The sequence below is a fragment of the Agelaius tricolor genome, unplaced genomic scaffold (genome assembly GCF_023055355.1).
Source record: "Agelaius tricolor isolate 1412-34295 unplaced genomic scaffold, bAgeTri1.0.p SCAF_1, whole genome shotgun sequence".
NCBI classification, from domain to species: Eukaryota; Metazoa; Chordata; class Aves; order Passeriformes; family Icteridae; genus Agelaius; species Agelaius tricolor.
Window position 1 is genome coordinate 29,294,345 of NW_027269261.1, and position 26,947 is coordinate 29,321,291.

General features: G+C 39.2%; 1 protein-coding gene across 5 annotated transcripts in view; it reads left to right on the forward strand.

Moving 5' to 3' along the window:
* Positions 1-26,947, forward strand: part of LRFN2 (leucine rich repeat and fibronectin type III domain containing 2) — a 153,433-nt gene that overhangs the window by 11,307 nt on the left and 115,179 nt on the right. The window contains exons 2-3 of one of the 5 annotated variants that reach the window (XM_071428130.1): positions 5,784-5,915; positions 8,121-8,223. The exons of 3 other annotated variants lie outside the window; for them this stretch is intronic. The gene's annotated coding sequence lies outside the window, so the exon portion shown is untranslated. The remainder of the gene's footprint in view (positions 1-5,783; positions 5,916-8,120; positions 8,224-26,947) is intronic. One more of the 5 variants, XM_071428122.1, reaches the window with a different exon arrangement.

Consider the following 26,947-nt stretch of genomic DNA (forward strand, 5'->3'; position numbering starts at 1 on the left):
TAGCTGATCTCTAAGTTTCCTTCCAACCTAAACCATTCTATGATTTTTTTCATTATGGAATAGGTTTTGTCCAAATTAGCTTCCTAAGTATATTGTGGGAGGGGGGATGGGTATTATTCAACAATATCTGCATGTGTTGTCTTTTAAAATATTTTTGGCTGGAATGTTTATGAGTTTTGTTTCTAAATGAAATTGAACTTTATATCATGTTTAAAGCTTTAATGTGGCATTTTGTGCTATTTTTACAGAAAATAACTTATATTTTCTGGAAAGCAGATATTCTTCAAATTTTAATGAGACAGTCTAATCCAAATAAGTCAAAATTTTCTCTCAATTTCTGATAAAATTATGCTTTCTTACCATAATTCTTCTAAACAACAATTCTAAACAATTTCTAAACAATAATTCTTAACATTAACTGATAGCCATACAACAGTAACACCACTTCTTTTTGTAGAATTTTTTTCTTTCTTTCCTTTTTCATTTTTTTTGTTTTCTTGTCCTGATAGGTCTGTTCTTTATGGATGGCTATGCGCAAATGGAACAGATAGTTCAAAGGCTTCTCCAAATATAACAGGCTGTAAAAATGCTGCATTTACTTTAAGATTCATAGGACAGGAAAATATGAAGGTAAAATGGCAAGGAACTGTGGTCTTTGAGTGGGAGGCTTGTACCAAGGCAAGCAGACCATCACAATTCCAAATTAACCTCTGTGAAATATAATCTGTGCAGAAACATTGGGGGCTGAGAGGAGCCCAAGTGATCATCAATGAATTAAGGAGTTCACTGTCAATGCTCTGTGGTATCTGAAAAGTAAAAGAAGCAGCTGAGAAATGTAAGAAAGTTTCCTGTGGTAGAGGAGCCACCTGCAGCAGCTCTATACCCTTCATACTAAAAATGCTGTTGGGTGGTCCATGGTTCATATTCTCTTAGGTGTAAAAGTGAACCCAAAACTACTCCATTTTTAAATGTGTTAGGGACTATCATTAACATGTGATTCACCATTCTAAGCCAGGGCAAAGGGGAATGAGGGGATCCTGACAGTTTATATCAAAATATTCCTATAGTGCAGAGCTTTTGGAGGCTGTATGGTGACATGCTGACACTGCAGTGAGCACTCCCTTTGCTGTTAGCACATCTTCCACTCAGAACTCTGAGCAAATGAATTGCTCCTCAGTGCTTCCCATGTAAATTGGGGTAGAGTTACTATTCCTTAACTGAGAAATTGGCATGTGGGTTTTGGTTTAAACTGCTCTGTGCTCACCTGCAGTGCCTACAGCAGAGTGGTTCGCTGGGTCAGCCATCAAACTGGCTTTTGTCATCCTGCTGAGGCTGAGGCCATGGTGAGGCAGTGCTAAGCCAGAGGAATGGAAAACAGATCAAATCCCAGAGCTGTGCCGCAGCAGCAACGGAGTGAGCTGTGCCTACACGAGTGAGCCCACTGGAGAGCTTCATTTAGGCTTTTCATTTCAGCAAGACTGTTATGAAAACAGTACTCAAATAGCAAGCCTTAGCTAAAGTAGGAGCCACAGAACTCTTTTGTACAATTTTTACATGCTCTAATAGAGTTGAAGAAAGTACTCATCATATGCATTATCTTCCTGCTCATTTTTTCTACGTTTATTTAATAGTCATTTGGGAGGGATATGGATATAACACCAAATGGAAATAAAAAGAACAAAACCAAAACAAACAAACAAACAAACAAACAAAAACACCAACCAAAAAAAACCCCAAGCAGAAATAGCTATACTAAGCTTTTCATCTTGCTTGGGATGCTAGAAATCATCCAAGCATACATCCAGGCAAACCCACTCTTCCTCATGTATATTTTACTTATTATCATGAATTGGCATACTGAATTCCTGATGAAATTCACACTAGAATAAATTCAAATAATATAATTATTTTATTCCAGTGATGGACTGAAACATTTTATTCATATTACGTACACAATTTTTCTGCTTTCATTATGCTACAGCTAAGATTTATTTGGCCTTTTAATTTTTAGGGCTTCTTATTTCAACTGAAGTTCTGAAGGATGTAATTTATGTCAGCTCATGGTTGATTTATTTCTTTAGTTTTCAGATGAAGAGACCAAGAACTTCTCACCTCTCTCTCCTCATTGTGCATGTAAACATAACCTCAGCCTGGTAGTGAAAATGATCAGTCTAGCAAAATCAGAAAGCTCAGGTGACCTAAGATCATTGATCTAGTTATTCATAGAGGAAATATGCAAACTGCTCATAAATGGTTGATATGAAAAAACAAAAGGTAGAATTTATACTTTAGAAGATTTATAGTTACTTATGTAAACTCAGGGAAAAAAAACCACTTAAGTCCCTTGATCAAAGCTTTTCTTACCACTTTTACAAGACAGCCTTTAAACCTACACTGAGAAGCAAACCAAAAAACACTCCATCAAACCAAATACACTGCAGCTGTTGATCACCCATTTCACATTTGGTGTAGTTTGTCTGGATTGCAACTAGTCCCTCCTAGCACTGACTACAATCCTGTCTCAGCTGTCCAAACCTCAGTTACCCAAAACAGGATAGTGGTCCTCTGTGGCTGTTAGCTGCACTGGTAATTCCAATAATTACTTGGACATGCTTCATCTCCCATGACATTCAGTTGAATGAAGATGCACTGCCTGTTAAAAACTTCATTTTAATGTCTCATTCTAATTCCCCCCATAATACATTCAGCAACAGCATGTTTACTTGTTCTTCTTGATGTGAAATCTTCTAATATATGACTACAGCAGAGACAAAACCAACAATAAATATTCAAAAATCACCAGCGTGATTAACACACATAATCCATAAGAGCAGTGAGAAGAGCAGTAGTTATTAAATATAGATGGTTTACTCACTGTGTCATCAATAAACATGTGATTTATGATTTCCTGAGACTTTTTAGGTGATGATTCATTCATGATTTTATTTATTTTACTGTATAATGAAGCAGAATAGCAGAAGGAAGAGATTTTAGCTGATGCCACAAACATCTCCTTATTTGGTGAGATGTCTTCCTGTACTTTCTAGCTTGAGAAATTTAAGTTTAGGGGTCTAGAGTCTGCAAGACAATTGAGCATCCCTGGAAAGTGCTGTGTGAGCTTTTCTGCTTGGTACAAAGTGGAACTGCACTGTAGGTAGTGCAGATGGTTATCCAGTGACAGTAAATCCAGTGGCCTTTGTCACTGGTGATAAACAGATCCTAACAGAGACCCACCAGTACAATTCTGTGTCTACAACAGCCCTTTTGGGTGCAGATTCAGCTGTTAAGAGACTTCAGTGCTCTCATCAATGACGTTGCACAGTTCTCGTCCTAGAAGACGAACTGAAAAAATGCAGAGAAGGAGAGCATGGATGGATGGATGGATAAGCTTTTAAACAAAGAATGATTGAATACTGCAGCTTGAAAGGAATTTACTCTAGTTTGATATGATAAAGATATCTAAGACCATGAAAAATATTTTTGTTCCAAGTCTCTTCCGATACAAGTCTTACAGGACAACAGATAAAATTGGCAAGTGACAGGTCCAGAAAAAAATAATGAAGCATTGCTTATCTTGGGATAATGAAAAGCTGTGAAACCCTTTTCTGCAGGATTCAGGGGTTTCTAATTGTTTACTTTGATTTATAGACCATTTGGAGAACTAAACAAGAAAAAAACATGATGTTTTTTAACACACAAAGACATTATCTTCACTTAACGATGTTAGCTGCACCACAAGCAGCTAAAAGGCTGAGAGAGTATTCTGGGGAATTGTCACTAAAGACTTGCATTGCTTTTAAGTTTTTTGACTGTTTTCCCTATTAGCTACTAGCAGAAACAAGGTAGTGGGCTGGATATACCATCGATGTGACATGATTCAGATTTGTTCAGACTGATTTGACTCAAGATGCTGATTCCTATGGTGCTCATGGCACAGGAGGATGTCGTGTTTGGCTGAGTCCACAGCTGTGCACCAGCAGGGTGTGAAGAGGTGCAAATTACTCAGTGCTTGCACATGTGGGTAGAAACAGTGATCTTCTACCAGGGTACAGAGAGAAAGCTTCACTGCTGAATTGACTAAGTTATTAGCACCCTGGATTCTGAAACTATGCTGATATAATCACGGTCTCTGGCTCAGAAATTTCAGATAGCTTTCATAGTGTTTCACTCTTAGTTAGGTGAAAATTGTACTCTCTGCACTTTGGGCTTCTTCAATAGTTGCAGTGGCTGGCTGTGTTGGTGTGAACGCGAGGAGGCTGCTGTTGAGCTCTGGCAGGCTGGAACAGGTAGGCATTCTCATACTTATTGAGGAAAAAAGTTTAAATGGTATTATGGGCCTCTTAAGCTGGAAAAAGGAGACTTCTTCTTTCTCTCTTGTGAAACTGCTCTTCTAGAAGTTTAATAGTGATAACATTTGAGTGTATAGACAAGAGATCACTTGGAAAGTTGTGGTTTCTGAGGGTGCAAGAGTCTGAGCTCTTGCATATGGTGCTCAATCCCTATAACAAGTTAGAAGTATGGCAAATAGGGGAAACTCTTTCAAGTAGACATCTGACTGGTTTCGTTAACTTTTACTGATTTAATTTGGGATTTTTGGTGTGTATTTAGAATCTGGCTTACCTGAGTTCGGTATGGGTGGAATTATTCACTGGTGCCTGCCTTACATTACCAAGGAAGTTTTTTCTTGTGCTGGTCGAGGGTCCTTCAGAAAAGAGTTTCCAGACAGACAGGAATAGAGGGAAGCCTCTAAATCAAGACAAAATAGGATGGGGGGGGGCAAGACTGAAGAACTATCACCAAGGTAATTGTTGACAGAAGAGCTCATTTCTTTCTTGGCTGCTGTATCTTGTTTTCTTAAATATATTTAGTGATAAATCACAGATAGCATTCTCAAGACTCAGCACATCAGAAGGCTCTTTTACAGAAGAAATATATTAAATATGCTATAAATTATATATTAAAAAATGTTTTTATTTCCACTATTTTTTCTTAGGCTAAATTTCTAAAACCTTTATTCAGGTATTGTCAAGGTACTCTGAAAACCTAAGGAAATCCTGAGTTATTTTATGAAATAGTTGGGTCCCAGGAGGGGATTGTTTAGCCAAAATTCTCGAGTCTGTTCTGTGTGTTTTGAATACTAAATAAATGAATTTGTAACACTCCCTTCTTGGATAGACTCATAGGCATTGACCATTGGGTTTAGGCCTGCAATATATGAAATTAAGACTGCATTGCTTTTTTTCCTTGGATCACCCCATTAAATTATTTTTTTCTTTTTTTTTTTCTTTTTTTGATCAGAATATCTAATTTGTACTCTCTGGTGGAGAAAACTGCACTGATTCTTTTTCTAATACAACCATTTACAGAAGTGCTAATGTGTCCTAGGAAACATGAAGGCACAGTACCGTTTTTAGAAATTGTTCTACAGTTCTACAGAGTTATCAGATTTTTTTTTCCCTTTTTTTTTTTTTCCTGCTCAATATTTCAAGAACTATCTTTAGGCTAAACAGAAAGAAAAGATTTATTGACAGCAAGATTCATTAGACTGTGAAATAGTCTCCTAAGGAAAGTTGATAGAAACTTTGAGATTTTAAAAGTAGCTTATTGGGCGCAGGGGAACTCAAACCTTTTAATGTACTGCATGAGATAAGAAATGTATTAGAAGAGAGAAGATGGACTAACTGGCTTGATAAGGCCATCTTTTGATGTGTAGTTTCTATAGCTATTTGCACAGAAACACTAGCATTGCTAATTAACTGCTCATCTGCTTCGTGTACTTACAGCTTACCAGCTATAGTCAAATCCCATCTGTCACTTGAGGACAATTAAGTGGGCTGAGAAGCATCATTTCATGACAGCACCTGGCCAGGAGGAGATAGTCCAGATGGACAGCATGGGAATCAGGAGATACCTAGGTGAGGAAGGGGAGGAGGCTGTCTCTTTAACAGGCAGATGCAGGTGGTTGCAAGCCTGTTCATACAAAGCAAAGCAAAGCCGTTCTGGAGTGGCACTGATAGGAGCACACAAAACTCATATTTGTGGTTCCAGGACCAGTGCAAGAGCTGTGTGCTTTTCTTCAGACTGCTACAGGTCCTGTCTTCAATTTTGCATGAATTTTGACACCATAGACAGCAGAAAATTGCAAGAGTGATCAAAACCCAAAATATGACATGAATAATGTTGAAGATGAGGAAGAGATGATATAACCATTGTTATTAAGTGAGACCCAAACCCTGGAATAGGGTTAGGGTCAGTGGTGCTGTGGCATAGGTATATGATACTGTCTCTTGGTTCTGCCTGGGACATGATCCTAGGGGGTGAAAAACTGCATCAGTAAATAACCAGTGTGTAATTTCCAGTCAACCCTGACAAGGGAAGAGATGAGAATCTTGACTCCATGTCAAGATTTATTATTTTACGATATATATTATATTAAATGAAAATGATATACTAAAACTACACTAAAGAAAGAGAAAGAAGACATCAGAAAGCTAGAAAGGAATGATAATAAAATCTTGTGGCTGACCAGAGAGTCTGACACTGCTGGACCTGTGATTGGTCATCAAGTAAAAGCAACCACATGAGACCAATCAAAGATGCACCTGCCACATTCCACAGCAGCAGATAATTATTGTTTACATTTCATTCCTGAGGCCTCTCAGCTCCTCAGGAGAAAAATCCTAGCAAAGGTATTTTTCAGAAAATATGTCAGTGACAAACCAGGACTAAATTTTCATGGTGTTGCCATGTCTCTCACTTTGTGCATTTTCATTCATGCTGCTCTTGCTGTCTGCTGCTTGTGGCTTGCAATGTGATCCTTTCATTTGAGTTAGAAAACGTGTGGCTAATAATTATATTTGTCCCTAAATATAATGTTTCCTCCAAACTCTTCAAGCAGTGTCAGTGGCCCTTTAGAGGCCATTTCCAAGCTTAGAGCAGTGTGCTTGGGTAATGAGGTAATCATAGTGCCTCAATTATTTGCTGCAGGTGAGGACGAAGCCTTAAACTGCCATTCAGCTTTAGAATTACTGATGTAATTTAAAAAGTATCTACCCTCCTTTCTCTCTAAGCAAAATCATCCACCCCATTTGTCAAGATAATGATATCCATGGCCAAGCAGGACCTCTCCTTCCAGTGATAGCTTCCTTCAGAGGGATGCCATTAACGGCCTCATTTTCTATCACCTGAATTCATATAGTTTAATTTATGTCAATTCTATTTTTTTTTTTTTTGGCTGTTATTCACCATGTCTGTCCATTATGCATGACCAGGAGACGGAAAGGGCAATTTTACCATATCAGCCTTTGTGCTGATATTTCCCAGCAAAGACTTTACATATATATATGTTTATATATATATATATATATATATGTAGATGTACATGGAAGAGGGATTTGTTTCTTGGCAGGCAACAAAGAAGGACTTTAACATTTTGCAAGTCCTGGCATGGTGATAAGTTGCAGTGGGCTCTGTGGTCCCTTCTGGCAGGGCTGCACTCAGGCCAGAAAGAGACATCAGTGAAGCTTTCTGGCAGATAGACTCTCTTTCCCCTCTGTGGGAAAACAGACTGAATTCTCTCCTCCTGCTTGCACATCTCAGTGGGGAAAGGTTTCAAATAAAACCACTTTTGTTTTGTAGAGCTGAGGGGATTTGTAAGGTGGCTGTGAAGAAACAGTGGGTAATACTAAGTCTTGTTAGTCATAAGCATTCAGAAATCATCACTCTAAATATCAGATGAGAGTTTAGTGTGGTATAATCTAGCTTTTGTAGCACTGCCTATTTTTAGGCTCCCTTCTCCAGTTTCTAAACTATTGTGGACCATCTTTAGAAAAAAAATAAAATTCTTTCCTAACCACGTGATTCCAGGAGCCCTGTGCTCCCGTGTGTTCATGTGTCCATGGTCCCTGTGCAGGTGGATAAAGGACCATTTGATATTAGTCACTCTTTGTGCTTTCAAACTGAATCAGGACAGGTTATCAAAACAAGGTTTTGTGGAGTTTGCTGTTTGGGATTTTAACCTCGGTTTTTTTCTCACTATGGTATTTAAAATACACTTTTAAAAGTTGTTGCTTAAGTATTCTGAGAGCCAGACTTGAGCATCAGTTTACCTGTTTGTTCAGGAAAACCATGACATGGAATGGATTCCTGCAGAGAGAGGGACTCATTTGCCTAATCCTGCCAATCAAGACAAGAAAGATGAAATAAAAGCCAGCAACATAACAGGTAGAAAAATAATTTAAAATACTTTCATTCTTGCCCAAGCAAAATGATTTCGTAAGGAATATAGGAGAAAATTTTGAAGAGAATTTTATTTAAATTGGGGTCACTTCACTATTTAAAAGACATACCCGAACAGATTTTTCTCAACCATCAAAGTCATATCTTTCTAGCCTGCATATCACTTTCCAAATTTAAAAAGAATTTTTTCTTCTTCCATCCTTCCCTGCTAATTTCAGGCTCTAATGTATTTCATAGCCCTGCATGAGGAATATCATATGTATTTTAACAATTTATTTTTAATTATGTTCTCTCTCAAGTACAGAGATTCTATCCAAACAAAAATCACAGTTTTGATTTGATACCTATATCTGCCACAAGCACAGCCTGAGACAAAGTGGTGAATAACAGGAACAATAATCAGGTGTACTTTGGCATACTAGATGCCCAGTTTCAAATGACTGTGATTACACATTTCTCCCCTGTTACTTTTGTCACAAACATAACACCAAGCACGTTTCCTTCAAAAAACACATTTTGAGCCTATTAGAGAGAATATGTTAAGGTCAGATTTTTCAAATGTGCTCAGCCTACTGAATGCAGATGGGGTGTTAAGTGCTCTGGTGTTTTGTGGGTTGATTTTTGTTTTGCCTTTTTTTTTTTAATGATCCCACAATAGGCTTTCTGGACATAAAATGACTTTGAAAATTCATCTGCTATGTAAATTCTTAGGCCTGAAATAGCTGGTTCTTAACAGCCTTTTTTCATTTTGAAAAAAACGCTTTGGCTGTGGGATTTTCAGGCATTTTCCCAACTGGCCAAATTCTGTTCTCACTGAAATCAGTGAAAATAATTTTATCTCAAATTGATCTTATCTGATGTGGATTTTTGGTCCTGCTTGTCTTCTTTACCCTTTGTCCATAGGTATATGTTTAGGAACAGACTTCACCTGAGCTCACAGAGGACTAGACCTGTGCCTCAGCCCAGCTCCCAGCTCTGTGCTCCTGTGCTGAGGGTGGATCAGACCCATGAGATGCCCAGTGGCTCACACCTGCCAGCACATGTACTAACTGTGGCTTTTCCTTAAACCCAAGCAGAAGTCTGGGGGTTAGATGGCTGTATAGGGGTTTTCCATATGCAAGCCCTTATGATAGGTGAAGAGGAATACACTTTCATGATGCAGCTGTGCTCAGCTTTAGCAGATGAAGTACTCAGTAAGGTAGATGTCAATAATAAGCATGGTGAGTTATGTCTCAGAACTGTCTAAGTCTTTTGATTCATCCACAAGGGCCACCAGATGACAAGATAATATGTGAATGTCTGAATTACAGGCCTCTAAAATGAGATCAAAGCCACTGCTAGCCACAGTTGTCACAGTGGATGAAAAACACAAGGGTCATTCAGTGTGCAAAAGCTCTTCATCTCTATTTTAACTTTGCATCCTTACCTTATTTTTGCCCCACTGGTTTCACTTGAGAAAAATAATTCCATGCCAATTGTTTCTGAAACCTTTACCTACAGCTCAGGCACTGTGTAGCTCTGCACTATGGCCATTTCCCTTTAAATTACTTGCATTTTTCATTGTGAAACAACTTGTCCCTGGGACTGTTTTTGTACCACAGGCCCAGAAATGGACCAGTGACTAACTGATTCACTCTCTAAGACATCATGTATTTCACATTGTATCCATCTGTGCTGTGATGATACCCTTCTTTATTTGATTATGTTCCTTGAACTCTCTAATGCTGATTTAGGAAATTATTTGCTTGGCATTTTTAAAGTTTTTTTGTTGTTGTTATCACTATTATTTATAGAGACAATGAGCATAAGGAGATATTTGGAATCTTTGTTTGGGTTTTTTTTCTCAATTTATGAAAAGCTTTTTATTTTTAACAGATAAACTTAGGATAAAAGAGACTAGATCCTAGCACATCACTGCTTTCTGGTACTGTTATGGTAAATGAATACATAATTCCTTGACTTATTACAAGCTAATACAAATCTGTATGTTTTTTATCCACCTCTTTTAACCTCCTACATTCTTAGAGCATATGTTGAGAATGCCACCCGTAGCAAAGGATCAGTGTAAAGCATCTGTTGCAAATTATCCAGCTGAGATTGATTGATTTTTCAATTTATGCATTTAACTCTCTTGGTTTAGATTTCAACCTAGACCTCAACTGAATTTCAATAATGACACTTGCCAGACTTAAGTGCTAGAGAGCTCCTGAAATTCAATAGATCCAACATTGGTAATTAATAGGTATTTAGGCACTGGTTGACCTTGCACCTTTCTAATAAACCTCTAGGAAAGTAATAGGTTAAGACATAAAGAACCTTTCTGAAATGTCCCTTGTGGATTAAGCTTCCAGGGGTGGCAGGCACTGAAGCTTGCAACCTTCCTGTGTTTGAAGGTCTCTTGTTTTGGAGCTCCCCATGCTTCTGAGGTCTGCAGCAATCCTCCTAGGATTGTTTAAACAAGATTTATAGCCAAGCAGTAAACCAAACTAGCAGTAAAAATTCTTAAATTATTGTGCTAGGCAGTCTCCTAAGCTGTACTGAAAAAGTAATCACTTTCACTTATGCGTCTTGATTTATTGTTTCTGAAAGAAACCCTGTACTCTGGTAGCATTTTCGTCAACTTCCTTTGCTGTTGAAAAAACTGTGCTTTACCTGGTTTTCTTCCTCTATTTCTGTCAGTATTTTCTGCTATGTGAAGGGGAAGCTCAGTCAGATCAATAAAGTTACTAAGATAAACAAGTAGGAAATCCAGCTGTGACCGTATCATTTGGAGGAAGGGATGAAGGTTCTTTGTATGCTAACCAAGTGAATTGGGTAGTTTTCCACACATCAGTTGGAATGTTGGATACTTGATCAGCAAGATAGTTTTCAAGTTTGAAATCCGCTTCTGTTCCTAATGGAAATGTGAAAAAGTAATTTCTTACCACTTCTGTGAAATGTTTGTAGAGGGGCCAGAAAGCAAGATGGTAGTGTGGGTAGCAAGAAGTCTAGCCATACAAAGCAGTTGCAGAAAATTTAGAGCATCAGAACCCTTGTTTTGGTTTTGGGTTCATTTTGTTATTGTTGTGGTTTTGTTTGTTTGTTTTGTTTCTGTGTGCAATGAAAATTAAGAAATGTGAACCTTTCTTTCACAGACTATAGACTCTGTCTGATTTTCTCTACCCAAAAGAGACAAGGTGACCTGAATGTAGAGCTTTCACTGCTATGTTATGAAACTGCAAAGCCTGATGAACAGGCAACTGCAGTTTGTTTACAGAATAGTGGCACAGAAAGTCACCATGACTTTGAAACTGAGCTGAGATCCATAAATTGAATAGCAGATCTGTGTAGCATTGTTGCAAACCATAGTGCAAAGAATCAAGAGCCACGTTTCCCCTGAGGTTACAGGTAATTTTTATGTTTCTGACTTTCTGTTAAACAAGAAACCTGCAGTTTCAAGTTAGTTCACAGTGATATTACCTGCGAGACCATTGAATCTGGGGAAGATTAAAGCCATGTTGGAGGTGAATACCCAATCTCAATTACTGGCTGCTGAGCCAGGGAAATAGGGCTTTCCCAAAGCACCAAGTCAGGAAAAGAAGAGCTCTCACATTGCAGGAGGTCTATGTCTCCACAACCACAGGAGAGAAGGGAAGAGAGCTGAGCACACAGCAGGATTTCTCTCTTACTCGGCTCCTCGGGAGCGCGAACACAGACAACCATTGTAGCCACTGACTCATGGGGCAGGAAACCCTGGGGAGGTGCAAGATGCTCCCTTGCAATGGGTACCTTGCTTTTTCAGTTTTCTGCAGTTTTTTTTCCTTGATGCACTGCATTCCAGCAGCTGCCTTTGTTTCCTATAGCACGTACTTGCTTTATATTGTTTTATGTTGCCCTGCCTATACAGTGGTAAGCAAAGAGTAAATTCTTTATGAGTGACTACATGACAAGCACAAGACAGGTGCAAGAGACACTGTCCTGTTCTTGTAGCTGAGAAGAGATTTAAGCTCTGTACAATGTGCCACAAAAGATTTCATGCAGTGGTTGGAGTTGCATTATTTGTAACCAGAAATAACCGTGACAAAGACAGTTAAACTCTGCATCTGTTTTTGTCACGTGGATTCATGTTTTGTGATGAAGACCAGGGAGAAAAAAAAGAGTCAGCTGTATGTCATGCTTTTATAATATTTATCTATAAACAGAGACCTTCATTTGAATTGGGAAATTGTGATAAAGCAACAGAGACTTGCAGTGAAAATGTCTTTATATTTTTGGTTATGGGTTAAGGTTTTTTGGGTAAATTGTTCCTGCAGTTTCTGCTTTGAGGAAGATAATGAATTCTCTCCTAATTTGGTAGGGATGCATTCAATTTTTAGCTTGGTAAATCATGTAACAGATTGGTTTCATTTCACAAAGGAACAAGGAACATGAGTACTGGCTTAGGGGACAGATAAAATGTCCTAAGTTATACTTAATTCGAGTAAACCTAAACCTTCAATTATGGCTCAACACTGGTTGAATAAGTCCTTCCTTTCCCCAAGTCCCAGCAGGTATCCTACTTGCTGGCAGCAACTCCTGAATCTCACTAGAGCAGATAATTTGAGCTAAATCATAAATTGTCCCCTCATCTCGCGGTCAGAAGGCGAGGAGATGATAAGTGTTTTCTGAGGTGTTTCTGATATATGTGTTTCCCTGAGGTTGTGAACACTGATTACAGAAGTGAGTCAGAGTCCATGGAAAGGGAGTTTACTGCTAGATAAACCTCTCCAGTGTGATTTCACTGCAGGTTGAAGAGTGACTTCTGTCAGGAAGGAAAAACAGTTTTAACTTTAAAGGGGCCCTCAGAGTTAAGGGGAGAAGGCAGCAGTTCTATTACTGGGCTAGATCCCTTCTTGCCCTGCAGAGCAATTCTGTGGTTTCAGAAATCTTCTTCTTGCTGCCATGAGGAGAGATGAGACAACCAGACTTGGATGTTCAGTTGGAATGCTGTAGGATGTGATGGTGTTTGCAGGGGTCTTAGGATGAGGGAAGAGACGAGAATGTTGACTCCATGTTTCAGAAGGCTTGATTTATTATTTTATGATATATATTATATTAAAACTAAACTAAAAGAGTAGAAGAAAGGATTTCATCAGAAGGCTAGCTAAGAATAGGAAAAGAATTATAACAAAGACTTGTGACTGACTGAGACAGTCTGTGACTGTGGTCACAAGGGTTTTCAGGATGAAGGAGACGAGAATGTTGACTCTATGATCAGAAGGCTTGATTTATTATTTTATATGTTACATTAAGACTATACTAAAAAGAAATAGAAAGGAAAAAGTTTCTTCAGAAGCTAGCTAAGCTAAGAATAGAAAAGAATGAATAACAAAGATCTGTGTCTCAGACAGAGCAAGAGCCAGCTCTGCCACGACTGGTCAGTAAATCCAAACACCCACAGGAGACCAATCACGGGTCTACCTGTTGCATTCCACAGCAGCAGATAACCATTGTTTACTTTGGTTCCTGACACTGCAGCTTCTCACAAGGAAAAATCCTAAGAAAGGATTTTTCATGAAAGATGTCTGTGACAACAGTCCACACAGCTGGACTGTGATTCGCATTAATTAGAATTAATCACATGAGACCAATCACAGATCCACCTGTTGCATTCCACAGCAGCAGATAATCATTGCTTGCATTTTGTTCCTGAGGCCTCTCAGCTTCTCAGGAGAAAAAATCCTAAGGAAAGGATTTTTCATAAAACGTGTCATAAAACAGTAGATAGCCTTGTTCCCCCTGATGTAGAGCAGGAACATGAACTGTTTCCTATCTTCTGGCAAGTCACTGTCATCTCCTGGATGCTCTGAAGTTTGCTTATGGTTGTTTTTACTGCACATGAACCATTAAAAATGGGCAGATGTCCAGGCTGGTGACAGCAAGTGAGTGAGCACAACCAGCAAGAGCTGCTTTTCTGGTCAAGTGTCTGAGTTGGGAAGAGCAGAGACCAGGTCTCCTGCCATGGGTAAATGACAGTCTGAACTGGAGGGTAACTAAAGAGCTCTGGGCTGGCTTTTTGTTCCCCTCTTGCTGGCTTTCAGCAGAGTAAGTGGAGAGATTTGCTGCTCTGTTTTGTCACTAGCCTCTCCCAAAAGGAACAAACAGCCTGTCTATTTGTGGAGGGGGAATTTACCTAATCTGGATGGCATAAAACTGGCTGGAAGCTGTCACATTGAAATGTTAGAGAAGGTCTCAGTATGTTCTACTTGAAATGACACCTGTCCTTTTAAAACCTAGAATGTTTGCAAAGACATTTAAACCTATACATTATGAAGAAAAAAAAAAAAATCATGTTCCAATTGATGAAATATTCAAGGCTGCCTTCTTTTTTTTCTTTTTGTTGAAATCCCTGCCCCCAAAACACCTATTTCGGCTTGAAAAATCTCATTCCAAATCAGAAATACTTTGGGGAGAACAAAATTAACTAGCAAGAACCTATTATCTACACATCTGTAGCTGTGTAATCACACTTCAGATGATTGACTGTCATTTCCATGTCTCTATAGGAAGACTGAGTCTTTTCTTTCCATAACTAAAACCAAACCTAATGCTATCAGAAATTCTTTGTTTGACAAATCTGAAGTCTAAAGTTCTCTTACAGAAAAGCACTGTAGACAAGATCTGAAATGATATGTCCTTAAAAAGGGGAAATGTTTATTTGGCAGTAATAACCACATCATTGTGGCTTTCTGTTGCATTGCAACTACTTGGAACAAACAAAAAAAAATTTGGTATAAAGTTTTGTTCACCACAAACAGTAAGAATTAATTTTGGAATCTTCTTCATGGGTTCTGGTTCTTTAACATTAGAAGACTTTTTCAAGACTTATCTAGGTTTATTTAGCCAACTAATATGACAGTATGAAATTTCTTTGTTCACATCTCCTGCCTGACAAGCAGAGGGAAATGGATGAGGAAATGTATTGGAATTTCTTTTTTCCAATTCAAAGCACACAACTTTGTCTAATTGGCCTGAAGAAGTATGTATGTTTGTGGAAATGAAGATGTAAATTGGGATCAATCAATTTTGACTACTTAGACTATCTCTAGGTGGTGAGGGAGAAAGAAAAAGAAAAAAGTTACAAAAAAACAACAAGAATAAAAAAAACACCAACACTATCTTGTTCTGCTCCTGTTGTGGAAAACCATTTTGCTACTAAGGAAAGCAAACGCTTTGCAAACTTCTAGCTAGTACAACTTTTATTGTTATTTGACAGACGGGTGTGCTTGTTTTTAATGGTCCTGTTTTGCCTTGATTATCTGCATCTTGTCACTTCTGGCTGAGCACAAGGAATACGTTGGCGCATTTCAATGCAGACTACCTGTCAGTAGGAATATGCTTACAAACACTAATGTCACAGCTGGAGTTAGCATATTTTTTATTTCCTGATTGCAGCATAGAATTGCTCTCTGAGCCCTGTGAACTAACTGGTTTCTACAGGAGGTATCTTAGCAAGAGTGGAGCTCCTTGCTCCCAGCATCCTCCTATGGACACACAGTGTGAGGCTGTGTGATGGTCGAGTTCAGCCTCAGTCATTAATGGGTCCCTCCTCCTTCTCACTGACACCTGCTTAGACGGAAGTTAATTTGTTTTTTTGCAGAGAACTGAGACTAACCCCAGGTTTCTGGACATTATTCCTCTGCTCAGTAACATGGCACCTGTTTATGCCCATGTGTTATTATTTTGTGCTTTGGGTTTTGGTGGCGTTAGCCAACAAAATTCTCAAAGCTGACTTTAGGCTTAGGTAAAGTGGGCATTTGCCAGCAAAACGACTGTGAGGCAAAAGAGCAGCTTGTGATTCTCTGTGCTGTCTTGACTGTGCTTAGGAGCCTGGAAAACTGAGCCTCAGAAGAGGCTTATGCTACAGAAATACAGCAACCATCCTTCTCTCTTGCAAACAGCAAATTCTACTCTCTTGATCTCTCCTCTTTTTCTGTCTGTTATCTTTATCTTGCTTCTTTCCATAGCTGGAGTTCTGTATCCCTGTTAGAGGCTTAAGTTTTCATCCTTGGAAAAGTTGAATTCTCACTTCATTTCTCAAAAGCTTTGAGGTGGCCTCATCTCTCACTGTATATCTGGATTCCTCTACCCTACTTACATAGCTCTACAGTTTCTGAGAGCTATGGGGGCACTGTAGCCAATAATTTGCTTTCCCACATCCCTTCACAGAAGAATGAGTGGGTTTTTTCCTTGTGTAGCATTCGGCCCCTGTGAAAGGATCCATATTTCTATGTTCCCAAAACTTCCGAGGACTGATGGTGTCTTTGCCTTGCTCTACCTCACCTTTCTTGTCTCTGTGCCCTTTCTGAATGGGCAGCACAGAAAGCTCTACATATGGGGAAGACCTGGGTTTTGTACATACAGCTTGAATACTGCCAATTGCACCCACAATGGAGCTTTATCATCCCAGGAGAATGGGGGAGGACCTAACAGTGTGTTAAATGGAGTGCAGAAATAGACACTGGTGACTCCATAGCACAGCTCCCCCTCTGCAGGAGCACATCATTCCTGAGCAGCACGAAGGGAATGATGACAGAAGGCAAGTCATCATGTCCCTGCACAGGGACACTCTGGATTTTGGAGTGGTGTGGGAGCACCTCCATTCTGGAGCAGAAGAGCTGTTTCAGTGTAGACCAATCAGCAGTAGACCAATCAGAGGAAGGGCCAGTCTCATGGAAAACTTGGGAAAATTTTGGCCAGCTTTCTGCATTCGATGCTGTGGCTCTTAACAGAGAGCTGTAAGTGACACACGTGATTGTTTTGTTGGCTCTCTGTCTGCTGCCAAAGAAAGTGGCGTGGATCCCGTGGGTGCCGTGCAGCTGCTGAGCCAGCCAGCTCTCAGGCCAGCCTGGCTGCCTGCCACCCACAGGCTGGCTGAGCCCTGGCTGCTGGCCATGGGTTTCAGTGGGTGGTTTTCCTTCTCCTTGCGGGGTAAGTAAGTTTTGCATCCTGCCATGCCTCTGACTGATATCTATTCTATGATACTGTGGGGGAATCTCTTCAAAATAGCTCCATGTGAATGTCTCTGGGCAAGTAGTCTCCCACTTTTAAATGCTGTTAATGTACCCAAAATGAGCTGTGCAGTGCATGACCATTAGCATTTGTTAAGGAAGTGGGATGTGCTAGGTCCCAAACACGCAGATTTCTATATCATGCAGCCTTTTCCTGCACCTGCTAGACTGGCATTTCTCCAGACAGCTTAGCATGAGGGCAGAGGTCAAATGGCTTTCCTTAGGTATTCTCTGAAGCTAACCCTGTGGTGTCCAACATTGTGTTCTTCAGGTATTTCTTTTAGAGTAATTTCAATGCCCCACATTTATTTATTTATTTATTTAACTCCTGTGTTTGGTGTTGGTGGAACACCTTTTCTTTTTTCATTGCTGGCAAAAAAACCCTGAGTAAATTGCAGTCCCAGGAGCATGATAGCCTGCTTCACTCACAGTTACTGCTGCTGTGTGTGTACACACATAGATGTATGTGCAGCTGCTTTATCCAAAATAGTGGTGATCATAAACATTACTGGTGGTAGTTTTCCTAGAAGTTTAAATGAACGGAAACAATGAATTTACTAGCTCAGATTTCTTTCCTGAGTTGCATTTGGTAACCCACAAACAATACTATAGTTTTAGTTATAAGGGTTCTATTTAAAACTGGATAGTTTTTATTTACATTAATCATCCAAGCTCATGAATGCTCCCATCCTGCTAAGATTGTGCCAGGCAGTAGAACCCTCCTGAATTTAACAAAACAAGAAAAGGGCAGAGAAAATGATCTCATACCTCTGTTTAGTATGATCTCAACTTCAATCATGCTTCTAGTTGTTTATCAGTTGAACAGCAGGACAATTATATCTGGTTCTGGCTTCCTTTAAAGCAAGGCCAGGCTCTTTTTAGTGGTGCCAGGGACAGGACAAGAGGTAAGAGACAAACAGAAGATGCTGCATTAGAGCATCTGGAAGCACTTTTTCACTCTGAGTGTAACCAGGCATAGAAATAGGCTACCCAGATGTGGTATCTCTATCCTTGCAGGTGTTCAAAACCCACCTGGACATGATCCTGAGCAGCTGGCTCTGAGCTGGCTTGAGCAGGGGGATGGACAAGATGACCTCCAGAGCTCCCTTCCACTCTCAGCTGCTCTGTGATTCTATGATCACAGTTCTTGTCCCTCTTCACCTCTACATCATTTCTTCCAAGACAGAGTAGGTGATAAAAGGGAATGAAAGGAATGACACAGAATGATAGGAGAAACCTTTAGGAATGGGATAGGGAGGCATGATGGCGCCCCTGAAATGTTAGGAAACAAGAGGCTGTCACAAAGAAAACCCTGGAAATGCAGTGCAGCAGGATGCCAGGGGCTGACCCAGATGCTGGAAGATCAGTCCAGAGAAGTCATTAAGCCTCCACTGCTCTGGGTGTGAGCACCAATGATTTGGACATGGATATAAGTCCATAAGGAGTTTCTTGGATGTTGAGTCCTCTTTTCATCTAGTGCAGCAGTTGTACAGAGCAACACTGTAATGCTAAACATCACCAACCCAGGCTTCCTGACAGCTCTTGGCATTGAAGTGACTTCTGCTCCAGGCCCAGGGATGGATCATTTGGCAATGTGGTCCCCAGCTGCTTCAGGAGACCTCTACTGTCGTGATCCTGGGGGCAGCAGGGAGAGTGTCAGCCCAGACAGGTGATGAATACAAGCTGAGAAAAGGGCTTCTATTATTTTATAACCTGCAGAAAATCAAAAGAAGCTGAAGAAAAGAGGAAGCATCCTGTGTTCATCACCTTAACATAATCAGGAATGTTGCTATATTCATTTTTTCTTTTTTTTTCCTTTTATTCCCCTACCCCACTCCTCCCCATGCTAATGTCACTATACTTTTTCTCTATGTGGCCTGGGGGTAGTCACTGATGATTTTACTGTGGAAAAGATCCCTCCATACCACAAAAGAGGTTGAGGCTGTGCTCATTCAGTTTTTTTTAGTTGAGTTCTGTTTGTTCCACTATCTGCTCAGTGGTAAGTGACAGGTGCCAGTCTTCTGGGGAGAGATTACACTGAAGTGTGACCAGAGTCATTTTAGCAGGCTTTTATATTAATGATAGCTAGCTGTGCTAATGCTTAATTCTCCATTTTTCCTTTTTTTTTTAAATCTTCCTTGAATAAAAATATGAAACAGTGATATTGCTATGGCCACTTGGAGTTTAATCAGAACTCTTACTGTGTTATTTATCTGTCCTTACTAGCAGTAACTTTCTTAGTTTCCAGAGCACTACTCCTGAAACTACTTTCTTTGAAAGAGACTAGGCCATCTCTTTACAACAATGAACAGGAATTTCTTTTCTTTTACTGTGGGGGGGTTTGTTGATTGGTTTTTGGTTTGGGGTTTTTTAATTTGGTGTTTTGGGGGGGTGTTTTAGAGGTTTTTTCTTGCCTTTTTTGTGGTTTTTTGTTTTTTTTTTTTAATTTTTTAACATGTTCTTAAATAATAGAATTTGTTGCAAATTAGATGCATCAGTGGAGCTGTTACTGCTCAGTGTAAGAGAAGTTCCTTGAGAGTCTGCTGATAGGGGTGTGTGTATGAGGCAGCTAATGCTAGGGGCTTACATATCCTGGCTACTGGGAGGGAATATTTCAGAAGTTCCCACATCAAAAACTATTGTTGCTGTCAGCAGGGAAGGGTAGCAGGCTCAAAGCTGCCACTGAAAAGGATTTTCTTTGATTTGGTTTCTCCTAGTGAGGGAACTTTCAGGATATGAGTATCTGGTGGGAAAAAAAAAACCAAAAACACTAAGATGCCCAACATAAATGCCTAAGTGGATTGGGAAGGAAAAGAGGTCTGACAGTAAAACCTGTCCTCTTTTGCTGTCATCTTTCTAGTGCCTGCTTTGGTCTTTTGATGATAGCTGTGGCTGAATATAGGCCTAATGTACCCCAGCCCTGATCCCCAATCCCAACTGCTCTCTTGTCCCCATCCTCCTAGAATTTGTACTGCACATCCTGCTGACATTGCAGCAACACTTTGAACTTCCTTCTTTTGGCAGCCTCCTCCTGTGGATTCCATCAGGTCACAAATTCTTGAAACTAAATATTCTTCCCTACACAGATTCTCCATGTCCCCACTGTGTTTCTAATTTTAAATTTGTTAGTAGACAAATTAGTGTAAACCTCAAGTGTCCCATTAAGACCTCCCTTCTGTTTCCTGGGAAAATATCCTCTGAAGTAACCTCAGAGTGTCCACTGAAATCTCTAAGGTAAAAGAAGGTTGTCAGGGCTCTGGAATATCCAGAGAAAGCTGATCTGTTTCCCAGAGATGCTCAAATGTTCTACACAGCATTTAAATGTTGCATTATGTTTTCCCTGTGGCACTCACATAATCTTGTTTCAGTAATTGAAAGTTACAGAAATTGGAACTTTATCATTTAATAACCTTCCTACTTGCTGTTTGCTCAGATGTCTGTGATCTAGTTAAAAACATTATGTAAATGTATTTATAAACAAAAAGTAATCAACCTGTAGAGGAAGGAAAGCCAAAGCAGGAATACACTAAAAGTAAGAGACAAAAATAATATACCTGAGACTTGAATTCAGAAAATACTGATCAGTCCCAATTTTATGTGAAAACATAAATGTTTGGATGTTGGATGTGCTGACTACTTAACAACCATAAAATTCTTGCTTTCTTGTGAAGTGTTAACTTTAGTAATGGGATATTTTGGCTGAAATCAAGTGAGAGCAGCTTAATATCTTACTAATCTCTTATTAGGACACTTTATTTGCACTTGTCAAAAAGATGCTTTCTTCTGTCTTTTATGTCTGTGATTTAAGATCCAGCCCTCCACTAAAGATTGTAATTTCTTTTTGAAGTTCTGAAATATAAATCAGCAACAGAAATGGAATAAAAGTAAATCTCTGGCTACCTCAGTGAGGGGGAGGACAAGGGCACCTGTTTGGTTCTTGGACAGAACATTCAGCTCTGAGTCACTGCATATTTCAAGTTGTGCATCACCAGCAGAAGTCTCTTAGTGTGAATCTACAAGTACTTGATAAAGACCTGGCAGTTTTGTCAATCTGTAAGGGACACCATTTTTTTTCCCCTAAGTTTATTTTCAGGAAGAGAGAACATAAGACAAAATTTAATCTGTTTTGGCGTAATTGGCACTGTTATCAGAGGTAATAGGAAATGTTGGTTGCTGGGATAATTCAGTACTTGGAAAAAAGTATCAAAGGTTTCACTCCAACATAGCTTTCAGATTTTTTGATAGAGGAGCGTGATACTAGATCAAATAACCCTACATAAAGAGACATATTCTCTTGCCTGCTGTTGACAGTAAAGGACACAGTATTTTTAGGAGAGGTGCCAAACACACCACTCTAATTATGCAATGCACAAACATCCTAAAAGGATAGGTAGAGATGATTGTATTTCTCTCCACTCCTCAGGTGATTAATTGGATGCTGTTCAGTGAGCAACAAAGTCCATCTTTTCACAGGTCTGTTCTCTCATGCCTGTTTTTCAAAGGATCCATAAATCTATGGACTTTTTCTTCTGACATTAGGATTTGGTTAACAGTTCGACTTCTATACATTCAACAAACTTTGCCCAGTTTCTGCTCACAGAAGTTTCTAAATCAATGTGTAAGGCAGATGTAGAGAGAACAAAATTTCTGTCCCCAGCCATCTCGTTCCCAGGGCAGTTGGTATAAATTTTATTGGAAATTGCTCCTGGCAGTATGTGCCACTTATTTTCCTTTAATCCTGTTTTCATCTCACCTCATAATGATTTCAGGAATGTTTTTAGTTTCCAAAGCCAAGGAAACCGTTTCTTCTTGGCGGAAATAGCACTGGCTGTTAAATAAAAAGAAATGTGCTTTTCTGGCTAAGCTGTATGAAGATGATTGTACAGTCTGTACTGTAAGCTTGGAAACTGCTGCAACAAGACGTGCACCATATGGTGTATATGGCATTCCCTTACCTCAAGTGTTCCCTTACTCAGGCTGGTATGGTTGGTAATGAGCTCATTTTTGAATTAGGGAAATATGGCTGATTTTTGTGTTTTTTGATTGAGGGTTGGGGTAGGTGAGAGGAGGGAAGCAGAAATCTCTACGTGCAAGAACAGGGCAAAGAAATGTTGTCATTCCTCACCTCTGCTGGTTCTCTGATCAGCTTGAAGTCTATAGCAATCAGGAACTTCATTAGGAAAAAGAAGGGAGACTCTTGAGCTGAGGTTAAGTTTAACATGATGCCATGATAAGAAAATAGAATTTAAGTAAGAATGGTTTTTGTTTCTCTTTCCATCTGGCAGACACATAGTCCATAAATATGTGGGAAGCGAGCACAATAGGCAGGTGAAATGTGATATCAATTCTCTTTTACTGTGTGAGAAGAGAATGGCAGGCTTGTGACCCTGGGAAACTCTTCTGCACATTGCATTCTTCTCCTTGGAAGTCACCTTGGAGAAAACTGTAGGAGTGTGATACAGAGAAGTTAACATTTTCTCTACCTGTGTGTTCCTAAAAACCACAGACAGAGAGGGAAATCCATTTAGACTATCGCTGCTCCCAGGCAAAGTGGGTTTAGCGTGTCACCATACTTTCCTGATCTGCCCTAAAGAGAAACAACCAGTTCAGGGAAATTGATGAGCTGTATGACCAAGCTGACACAAAACAATGTTTTGTACTCCCTCCTATTAGCTGTACTTGTTCATGGTGTGTATCCTGAAAAAGCATGGTCTTGCTGAAATAAGCAAGTAGTAAACCACTTGTGCCTACAAAAGCTTGAGATGGCTTTTTTTTATCTCTCACTAAGATATTGCATTCTACATTCATTAAGATGAAGTCCACCCAAAGTGACATGCAGTGACATGTCAGGCACATTAAGGATAAATGTCTATGATGTATTGTCTCAGGTAAAAGCCTAAAAATCTGAATAAACGTTTCTGGAGCTTGCATATTCTTACTAATCTATTCTAGTGTCCTAACACAGGACAAGTCATGGGACTAAAAGGAATACATTGATCCTGAATAAAAGGAATATCCTTTGTCAAGAGCCAAAATATGATCTTTTGTTACAGGCTATTAGTGTTACAAAGCCTGTGTAGAATTTTCTGTCAAGAACCTCAACTACCTGATATAATGGGTAGATTGTGGAAAATAGAGGCATACCAGGGACTAAAACTGCAATTGTGGATAGTGCAAGCTGCATGAAAAGTAAGGTGTAATACCACCACACAGTTTTTCATGTAGTGAGCAAAACTAGTCTGCAGTGCCATTGTGGTTACACCATGAACATTGTTAGGGCAGCCAAGAGCTGATAACTGAGGGCTCTCCTGAAGGATTGCTTTTGCCATGAGAGGTGTGATGTATTGCCTTGGAAAACAAATTGAGCATGGGATGATGATGCAAAGCCCCAAGCTCCTTTCTGGAATGCAGATGATCCTATTACTCCCTGAGGTTTAGGGTTATCTTTGCTGAATTTTGGGTTCTCACTTTTATTACTTGGGGGTGAATATGAACAGAAAATGGAAAACCAGACTGCATCATTTTTGTCTTCCTGCCTTACCATTTTAGCTAAAGACACCTCAATAAGGATTCATGACAAAAAAATAAATGTGTATAGTATTAAAGGGTAAGGAACATAATTGCTAATTTGAGGAGTTTGAAGAAAAGCATCAAGAACAGTGTATTTGACTATTAGACAAACAAAAGCTGAATTTTCTAAGCTTAAATTGGCACTTTTAAAATGAAAAATATATTTATATTGTAATGAGTGTTAAGAAACAGACCATTATCTCTGAGGTATCATTAAACTTATTGAAATGAAGACAAACATGTATTCTTTAATTTTTCATTATCTGAAGCCTCCAAAAGTTCATGAGGGTTTCTCACTGCATGTTTTTTATGGTGTGTTAGAGAAAGAAAAATATACCTGAGGCAATGAAATATATTTGCATAGAAAATAAAAAAAGTAATTGCATTTATGTATATGTATGGTCAGGTTTGAAGTCAGTAAACACTTGCACATTTCTCTCTATGGAAGCAGGCTTTAATTCTCTACTATTTTACTTTTCATCATTTCTCAATCTGCAAATCAGTATTTAAAATGCTATCATGTTGATTTGGCAACAGCCCTTTTGCGTTAATTTGTGCTAGCAGCGTTAAGAAAAGGAGAGCCAGAGCCTGAAACTGTTCAGAAAACTGTCAGACAGGAATATGTGTCCTGCTGCCACATGGGAGTGGACTTGAATTAAAATCCCAGGTTGTATTTGCACTGTGGATCACTATCTGACTTCCTGGGTTGCATAAACCTATTCAAGGACAAGGATCATTCCAAGCTCTGAGGTGCAAATAGAAGTAATTTCACCAAGAAATTGGTGAAATATAGAGAATAGAAATATCTAGTCAGAGGCTATCAGACTCATGTTTCCTTGGGAATACTCAATCATACTTTGCAGGACAGACTAACACAGTAATAAAACTTTGGGGGGGTATAGCATGGCCTCCTTGTCCAAGAGCTTTAGAATATATTATTTTAGATATTTATTATGTATAGCATATATTTCAACTCCTGAGAGAAGCAGCTTTCAAACAGAATATCAAATATTATAACTGGACCTATCCTTAAGACTTTTCACAATATACTGGCTTCCAGTGGAAGTCTCAATGTAAATAAAATGTTTATCTAATTTGAAAACCAAATATCAAGTTAGAGTGGTGCTTTCCTTGTAGAATTCAAAAGAGGTAAAATATTCAGTTTCCACAGAGGTTTTCCTCTTAGGTTTCAAATGAGGGGCTTTTGCAATGAAAAAACTCTCAGCTCTGAGGATGTATAAAGTTCTTTTCCTGCTTGAGCTGATGAAAGTGTATGCTTTTGTATTTTTTCCCAAAATCAGTTTGACCTCAAGTCTTACCACGATTTATTGTCCACCTGCAGTTCCATGCAGAAAGACCTAATTACACTTTATTACCTTGTACTTTATCTGACACAAGTGAGCCCAAATCTTCCCTGGGGTTCTGAGCTGTGGTGGCTGAAAATCTTCCCTGTTATGTAGACAAGGGTTTAGCTGAAAAAATCACTGGATTGACTAGGATTCTGTTTAAGTTGCTGTGTTTCTCTGGATAACCTCTTGACCTGAGCATACTCACCACTCCTCATGTTGTGTTACATCAAAAAAGGATGAGCTTGAGAACAGCCTTTTAATTGCTACTTCCAAAAATGTGATTATCAGCTTAGTATAGTCACTTTCTTGCTGTTTTACCCTTTTAACACACATTGCTTTGCACATATGTATTGTAGTCCTTGTAAGCACCTGCTCCAGCTGAAAACCAGATCTGAAAACAGGTGTGCTGAACCCCACCATAATCTTCATCTTTTAATTTTTAGTGTTGTCTGATCAGCCTATTTGCTGGCATGCTTCCATCTAAAACCTGAACTCTTTCTGGACTGTATTCCATTCTTACAAATATTTATCAAACTACTTATTCTTCTCCCAGCCCCAGGAAACAGTAGACTATGTTACAAATCTCATTTGGCGCTAAAAGAAATTCATTTCAAGCTTTATAGTTTTGAGTGAATGCTTAGGGATTTGTTCCCATTCTCCACAGCTCAAAAAAAACCCAAAAAACAACCACAAAACAAAAACAAACCCAAAAAGTAAATAATAAAGCATCTTGGCATGATAACCATTTTCTGATTTTCTGTTGGCTCAATTTATTATTCTCTATGTGTATGGTTTTGACATTCAAGCCCCTGAAGACCTTATTTTAGACTTCCCAAAATAAAATTCTATGACAAGTTTCAGAGGTTTTTGGTTGAGAGAAAATTCAGGGATCCCTTTGTTAAAATTATAGTTCCAGCACTGCGCCACCACTTTGAGCAGAGATGAAGTTAATTTCTTGTAAACTAAATGTGATGTCAGTTCTGTGTCTGAGTGAGGACATGAGGATCTGAGTGTAGCAGAAAATATGGACCCACAGTGTAATTACCTTCTGGCCTCTAAAGATCAATGCTACTTTATCCTGCAACTATTCAAATCTTCTTTGAAACCAGGAAATGCTGATGTTGATGATGATCAGGAGCATAACAAGCATAAAGATCCAATCTGCCCTAACCTAATATCAGGTGAATGCTCTTTTTTGGTTTCTTCAAGGAACTCCCAATTCTTCTTTTTGTCTGATTCCTCTTCTACCAAAACCCTTCACCATGGGTGGCTCACCCAGCAGCTGGAGGAGGCTCATTAATTCCTGCCATCACCAAGCAGGCCTGTGCCTGGCTGCAAGCCCCAGGTGCCATTTTCATACATGTAATAGCAGCTGTAAAACACATGTTTCTCATGTTTAGTGAAGTCTTAACACCATATGGTTGTCAGTGTTCACAAATGAGGTGTTATTAAGTTGTCAGTTGCTTACAGAGGTGAAGTGGAATGGATTGGATGAAGAGGGAGGAGTGACCTTGAGTTAATGGAGGCTACTGTGGCACACTAAGCAATGAATAACACTGTGGGTAATAATCAGCTTGTTCTCATCCATATCCCGTCTCAAGTGCACCTTCTTTTATTACATCAGTGATCAAGTAGTCAGTGCCTATGGCTGGAGGCAAGGAATTAAAAGGTATAAATAACACATACTTTAATTGAAATCCAACTGTGAATGCCTGGCCTCTGCGATTAAACCTTTTATCACATGGATTGTCCCACCACAGG